Here is a 7319-nt window from a genome sequence, read left to right on the forward strand (position 1 = left end):
CACAGGTTTATAATCCCAGTATTTGGGAGGATAAGACAGGAGAATCACAGGTTCATGGCCAGCCTCAGCTACTTAGTGAGGCCCTCTGCAACTTGGTGAGACTTGTTTCAAAATTATTTTTTTTTTAAATTTCTAATCTCAGACAGCCTCAGCTACTGAGACCCTCTGCAACTTAGATTGCTTCAAAATAAAAAATAGAAAATAAAGCCGGGCGTGATGACGAATGCTTCTAATCCCAGTACTTGGGAGGCTGATACAGGAGGGTCGCACAGGTTCGAAGCCAGCTTCAGCTTAGTGAGGCTCTCAGCAACTAAATGAGACCCCCATTTCCAAATAAAATATAAAATACATGTGGGAGTGTAGCCCAGAAGTTGAATGCCCCTGGGTTCCAACCCCAGTACCACAAAAAAAATAAATAAATAAAAATAAAAAATGTTAAATTAGGGCTGGGGATATAGTTCAAAGATATAATGCCTCTGGGTTCAATCCCCGGTACCACACGCAGACTCCATAAAAATGTAATTTTTAAAATATTTTTATATTTAATATACAAATCTTTTAAAATATTTCTTCTGTGCTGGGTATGGTGGCATACACCTATAATCCCAGTACTTGGGAGGCTGAGATAGGAGAATCACAGGTTGAAGCCAGTCTCAGCAATTTATCAAGACCCTGCTTAAAAAAAAAAAAAAAAAAAAAAAAAGGCATGGTGTTACATGCTTGTACAGTACTGAGGAGGCTGAGATAGGAGGAACCCAGGTTCAAAGACAGCCTCAGCAAGTAGTGAGACTCTTATTAACCTAGTGAGACCCTGTTTCAAAATAAAAATATAGGGCTGGGGGTGCGACTTGGGAATGGAATGCCCCTGGGTTCCATCCCCAGTACCAGATGTAAAAATAAAATAGGGCTGTGGGTGTAACTCGAGGTAGAATGCCCTTGGGTTCAATCTCCTGCACCACAAAAATAAAGGTCCCAGCCTTGATGACTATGGGGCCAAATGGGAGGAGATGCTTGGTGTCATCACTGCCACAACCTGGGGCTTCCCTTGGCCTCACAAATATGGCACTGTAGGCTGGGCGTGGTGGCGCTTGGGAGGCGGAGACAGGAGGATCGCGCAGGTTCAAAGCCAGCCGCGCTGGCGTAAGAGACCCTGTTTCAAAAATATATATAAAAAACAGGTCTGGGAGTGTGGCCCGGAGGTAGAAGGGCTTCCAGGAATCCCAGTACCAATAATAATAATAATAATAATAATAATAATAATAATAATAATAATAAAGAATAAAATAGGGGTGGTGTAGCTTGGAGGCAAATACTCCTGGGTCCAATTCCAAGTAACACACACACACACACACACACACACACACACACACACACACACACACAGAGTTAACTAGTATCGTGACTGTGCTAGAGAATTGGGGTGGGGGTGGGGTTCTAGGGTTGGAGGGACACAGGAACATTCTACCTCCGAGCCACACCTCGCGCCCAATTTTTATTCTTTATTTGGAAACAGAGTCTCACTGGGTAATGAACTGCAATCCTCCTGTCTCAGCCTCCTAAATGCTGGGATTATAAGTGTATGCCCCCACGCGGGGCTAAAGAATGTCTTTAATCTTGGGAAGTACTATATAAAAATTTAGGAGTATAATTTGGGCATAGTCATGAATGCCTGTAGTCCCAGTACTTGGGAGGCTGAGTCAAGAGGATCGATCACAAGTTCAGGGCCAGCCTCAGCAACTTGGTGAAAATCTGTTTCAAAATTTAAAAAATTAGCCGGGCGTGGTGGCGCACGCTTGTAATCCCCGCGCTTGGGAGGCAGAGACAGGAGGATCGCGCAAATTTGAGCCAGCCGGCCCGCTGGTTTAGGAGACCCTGTTTTCAAAAAAATGTAAAAATAGGTCTGGGAGTGTAGCCCGGAGGTAGAAGGGCTTCCAGGAACCCCAGTACCACCAAAATAAATAAATAAATAAATAAATAAAAAATTTAAAAAATTAGCCGGGCGTGGTGGCGCACTCTTGTAATCCCGCACTTGGGAGGCGGGGACAGGATTGTGCAGGTTCGAAGGAGCTGCGCTGGCGTAAGAGACCCTGTTTCCAAATATGAAAAAGTATAAAATAGGTCTGGGAGTGTAGCCCAGAGGTAGAAGGGCTTCCAGGAACCCCAGTACCACAAAAATAAATAAATAAATAAGTAAATAAATAAATAAATAAAATTAAAAAGGACTGGGAGTGAGTTCAGAGGTAGAAGGCCTCTGGGTTCGATCCCCAGTACCAAGAAAAAAAAAAATTGAGAGTACAGACGTACTTAAAGGTAAAGAATAATAATGATGCGACTTACTCTCAAATGATTTAAGGGGAAAATACTGATATAACAAAAAAAGTGCCAGGCGTAGTGGCGCACACTTGTAATCCCCGTGCTTGGGAGGCTGAGACAAGAGGATCACACAGGTTCGAAGTCAGCCTCAGCTACTTAGTGAGACTCTCAACAACTTAGTGAGACCCCGTTTCCAAATAAAATATAAAATAGGTCTGGGAGTATAGCCCGGAGGTGGAAAGCCCCTGGTTCCACCCCCAGTACCACAAAAACAAGTGGCTAAATTAATATTTAATCTAAGTCAAAAGCATATGGGTATCTGAAGCCAGGCGTGGTGGTGCATGCTTGTAATCCCAGCATTTGGGAAGCTGAGACAGGAGGATCCCACTTCATGCACAGAGCCAGTCTCTTAATGAGGCCATCTGCAACTTAGTGAGACACTGTTTCAAAATAAAGAATGAAAAATAGGGCTGGGGTGATGCTCAGAGGTAGAATGCCCCTGGGTTCCATCCCCCGTACTGCAAAAAAGAAAAAAGGTATCTGGGTATCTGTTTTACAATTATTGTTATTCTATTGACTTGAAAATTTTGAGAGAAACGAAGTTTTTTAAATGTGCCTTCCCACGAGTTTCAGACCGAGATGGTGATGGCTTCCACTGGGCCATCCCTAACACGTCATATGATGTATAGCCTACAGCACTGTGTGTTATGAAAGGAGTCTAAACAGGAGGCTCACTGGGCGGGCAAGCAGAGGTGAGAGCTCAAGCAGGACAGCTGGAGGCAGGAACCCAGGCTGGCGGGCAGGCTCTATGACAAACTGCCAGTGGAGCAGACTCTAAGTGTCTGAGACTCAAGTGTGGCTTAACCGCTACGCTACCACATGGGGAGCTCAAGAAATACACGTGGTACATTAGAGGGAGCTGTGGTCAGAAAGCTGAAGGAATCCAGGTGAAACAATATGTCAGGAATCATTAGACCTGCAGGAGATTAACCAGTCATGGTGGCACAAGTTTGTAACCCCAGTACTTGGGCGGCTGAGACAGGAGGATTGAAGGTTTCATGACAGCCTCAGCAAGTAGTGAGACTCTTATTAACCTAATGAGATCCTGTTTCAAAGTTAAAATTTTTCAAATAGGGCTGGAGAGTTAGCTCAGAGGTTGAAGTTCAAACCCTAGTACCAGAAAGAAAATCAGAGATGAAGTTGTACGTTGTAGCCCATGCTTCTAATCATAGCAGTGGGAGGCTGAGACAAAAGGATCACAGGTTTGAGGCCAGCCTCAGCAACTTAGACGGCTTCAAAATAAAAAAAGTCAGGCATGGTGCCACACATTTATAATCCCAGTTTGGAAGGCTGAGACAGGATTGCAGATTCACAGCCAGTCTCATGTACTTCATAAGAAGTCATTTCAAAAATAAATAAATGAGCTGGGCGTGGTGGCGCACGCTTGTAATCCCCGCGCTTGGGAGGTGGAGACAGGAGGATTGCGCAGGTTCGAAGCCATCCGCGCTGGCGTAAGAGACCCTGTTTCCAAGTAAAAAGTATAAAAAATAGGTCTGGGGGTGTAGCCCAGAGGTAGAAGGGTTTCCAGGAACCCCAGTACCACCAGAATGAATGAATGAATGAATAAATAAATAAATAAATAAATGTGTGGTGGCACACTTGCAATCCCAGCACTTGAGAGGCTGAGACATAAGTCATGGTTTGCGGCCAACCTCAGCTACTTAGTGAGGCCCTCCACAACATAGTGAGACCGTTTAAAAATAAAGAATAAAAATAGGGCTGGGGGTTCAATTCCAAGGTAGAATGACCCTTGGTCTTATCCCCAGCACCTGTTTTTTTTTGTTTTTTTTTTAAAGATAAAGAACTAAAAAAAATAGCGGGTGTAGCTTGGAAACAGGATGTCCCTGGGTTCAATCCCCATTACTGCAAAAATGTTAAAAAAAATTAGGCTGGGGGGTGTAGCATAGGGGCTGCCTTGGTCAACATTCTTGCTATTATCCAAACCTGACCACACTTTAAAAGGGGGGGGGGGGCACGGGCAAAGTGAGACCATATATAATCCTCAGGACCACACCCCTAAAGACCCCTCTTCACAATCCAAGCCCTGCTTCTAATACTGTTCGCTGCCTTGTTCCATAAGGGATAGGGGAACATATTTTATTGGGGGGGGGGGCCACTGGGGATTGAACTCAGGGGCATTCTACCTCCAAGCTACACCCACCAGCCCTAATTTGTTTTTATTTTGAAACAGGGTCTCATTAGGTTGATAATAGTCTCAGTACTGACAAGACTGTCCTCGAACCTGTGATCCTCCTGTCTTAGCCTCCCAAGTACTGGGATTATAGGCATATACCACCACACCTGGCTTTAGGGGGACATTTTGTTTTTGGGGGTTTTGTTTGTTACTGGGGTAGAACCCAGGGGCTTTCTACCTCCAGACTATACTCCCAGACCTATTTTATATTTTATTTGGAAACAGTGTCTAAATTGCTGAGAGCCTAAGTAGCTGAGGTTGGCTTCAAACCTGTGAGTAGTCCTCCCATCTCAGCCTCCCAAGCGCGGGGATTACAAGCGTGCGCCACCACGCTCGGCTAGGGGGACATTTTAAATCTAAACCATTATAGGGGTAGAATGCCCCTGGGTTCAATGCCCAAAAAACAAAGAACAGCATGAAATGAAGAAGGCCAAGCACAATCACGAAGGACCTGAAACAGCAGCTCCCTCCTGGACTGTGGACCACACGGAGGAACATTCATTTACCCCCACCGCTAACATCTCCTTTATGGCAGGCAGTTCGCAGAAGCTGCTTCCATCAGGACGTGGTGCCTGCTGTGCCCTGGCTGACAATTCTCACCTCGCAGCCCAGAGTCCTCCTGCAGCCTCACCTTCTCAGCAGCACTTCTTTGACCTTTGGGCTTAAAATTACAAACGGAGTAATATGATACACATGTTCTCTGTGCAATTCAACTTCTCCAATGTTTGAAATTTTTCAGTATTTTGAATAAAACCATGCTCACACAAATCTACCGCCCTTCGTCCCATGGCACGTGACACCACTGAGCATGTTTCCCTTGTCTTCCCTCACCCACCAAACCTCTAGAGCAAATCCTGTAAGCTGGATAAGGATTTTTGTTGGTTTTACTTACAGCTCAATCTCCAGCTTGAAACACACTGACTGGCTGTGTCAGCATCAACTGGCTGACTGACATTGTACTACAACCCCCAGTGACCCTGGGGGAGCTGGGGAAGGGCACGTAGCACATATGTGTAAAAACAAGACTGATATATGTTTGTAAATGCCCACAGTATTCACAGAAGAATGCGTAACACTGATTATACTGATTGCTCTGGGAGATAACCTGGATGGCTAGAGAACAGAAGTGAGAATTTGTGTGTGATACTGGGAACCGAACCCAGAGGTATTCAACCTTTGACCTATACCCCCAGCCCGATTTTATTTCTTATTGGAAACAGGGTCTTGCTAAGTTGAGGGGAGTCCCACTACTTGCTGAGGTTGTCCCTCAAACTTGGGATCCTTTGTCTCAGCTTCCCAAGTACTCGGATTACAGGAGTGCACCACCATGCCAGGCTGGGCGAGAACTTTCAAATAAACCTTTTCTATCTCTTGAATTTTGAACCATGTAGGTATATTGTCTATTCAGAGTATTTGTGTGTGTGTGGGGGGGGGGGGGGTTACTAGGGATTGAACCCTGTGGCAATCTATCTCTGAGCTACATCCCCAGCCCTATTTTTATTCTTTATTTTGACACAGGGTTTCACTAAGTTGCCGAGAACCTCATTAGGTAGCTAAGGCTGGGCATTACAAGTGTGTGCCACCCCACCCAGCTAAAATACAATTTACTTATTTTGCGGGTCTAGGGATGGAACCCAGGGGCATTCAGCCTCTGAGCTATACCTCCTGCCCTATATTTTATTCTTTATTCCTATTTTTATTCTTTATTTTGAAACCGGGTCTCACTGAGTTGCAGAGGGCCTCACTAAGTAGCTGAGGCTGTCTGTGAACTGTGATCCTCCAGTCCCAGCGTCCCAATGCTGGGATTACAAGCGTACGCCACCCCACCCAGCTAGAATACAATTTAAACTGGAAAAGTTTCTAGTGTCTTCCAGGATCAATGTCAACATCACATTTTCCAGCAGTTTTCACATTTCACCTGTCTCTGCAGCAATCCTTAAGCCTTAAATGGCTTTTCCATCTAATGAAAACTCCTCTTGAACTTGACTCAGGGGGAGGAGAAGGGAAAAAAACAACAACAACCTATAAGCCATTTCAGAGGCAAATAGAAAAATGTGATTGTCATACACAATACAAGAGCCAGGCATGGTGATGCCTGTCTGTAATTCTAGTACTTGGGAAGCTGAGACTGGAGAGTCACAAGTTGGGAGGGCAGCCTCAGCAAACAGTGAGACTCTCATCAACTTAGTGATAGCATTTGAAGAAAAAAAAAAATGAAGCCAGGTGTGGTGGTACATATTTGTAATCCCAGTACTTGGAGGGCTGAGACAGGAGGATTCCAGGTTTGTAGCCAGCCTCAGCTACTGAAGCCCTTTGCAACTCAGACCCTGTTTAAAAGTGAAGATTAAGACACAGGGCTGGGCGTATAGCTTGGAGGTAGAATGTTTCTGGGTTCAATCTAAAGTTCTGCAAAAATAAAAACAAAATAGGGTCAGGGACATAGCTCGTGCACACCTGTAATCCCAGTACTTGGGAGTCTGAGACAAGTATTGCAGCTTTTAGGCCAACTTCAGTAATTTATAAAGGCCCTCAACAATTTAGCAAGATCTTATTTCAACATAAGGTGGGGGTATAGCTCAATAGGTAGAATGCCCCTGGGTTCAATCTCAATTACCAAATAAACATAAAACAGATGCTTATTTGACGATAGGGTGACATCTCAATAAACCCATTAAGTTTGAAAGTAGCCTATTTTAGCTGGGTATTGTGGTGCACATTTGTGATCCCAGTACTTGGGAGGCTGAGACAGAAG

The sequence above is a fragment of the Muscardinus avellanarius genome (assembly GCF_963383645.1).
Source record: "Muscardinus avellanarius genome assembly, chromosome: 16".
NCBI classification, from domain to species: Eukaryota; Metazoa; Chordata; class Mammalia; order Rodentia; family Gliridae; genus Muscardinus; species Muscardinus avellanarius.